This window comes from Solanum tuberosum, unplaced genomic scaffold, assembly GCF_000226075.1.
Source record: "Solanum tuberosum cultivar DM 1-3 516 R44 unplaced genomic scaffold, SolTub_3.0 scf00014, whole genome shotgun sequence".
Lineage (NCBI taxonomy): Eukaryota > Viridiplantae > Streptophyta > Magnoliopsida > Solanales > Solanaceae > Solanum > Solanum tuberosum.
The window spans coordinates 1,651,551-1,652,339 of record NW_006238939.1 but is presented as its reverse complement, the minus strand read 5'-3'; positions in this window follow the sequence as shown (position 1 = coordinate 1,652,339).

Below are 789 nucleotides of genomic sequence, written 5' to 3'. Positions count from 1 at the left end.
GAAAAAAAAAGGGGGGGGGGGGGGGGGGATTAATTAAGAGTATAATTGTCATTTTAGCATATATTTTTTACTGTTGTGGGCCTGAAAATTTACTCCTGACGCGCATAGATTTAGTGTATATAACGTGTTTTTCCAGGTGAGCTTTGAGTGTTTTTTTATTGAAGAGTAGGATAGTTAAAGTTACTCTTTGTGCACTTTAAAAGTTTAAGGTCAAAATTAAAATTTGAAGCCAAGTTAATGCATGATTCTATTTATGTGTTATGCCATTAATTTATGATTTTACCATGATAAATTAATCGTTTTGGTGTAAACATCATATGTGAATAAGATTTTACCAAACTCAGTAAGTATCTAGATGTAAATGTAAAACATGGCCAGACCTTCTCATTTGTTTTACTTTTACCATGTGCTCGATTTTTTCTTTAACTATTTCAGCATCAATTCCAATAGTATTTAGATCTTTTGAAACAACTTCTTTCCACGTGATCTTAGGTCCACATACCTCATTTCCTTTTAACACATTTACTCACCATGGTTTCACATGTATATAGGTCGGTGCATCTAAAATCAAATGAGAAAATAACCACCATCTCATTTGTTTTACTTTTCTGGGTTTATTTATACAATAATGTAAACATTGTTCTATTCATAGTACATACCAAGGAAAATACTTGTTGAAACATAAGCTATGATAGGATAATTGTACAATCTTTCTTCATTCTAGCCTAAACTCCATTCCTTGAAAAAGGAGGCCACCTTTTCCATGAAGTCGCATCATCTCCATCAGTC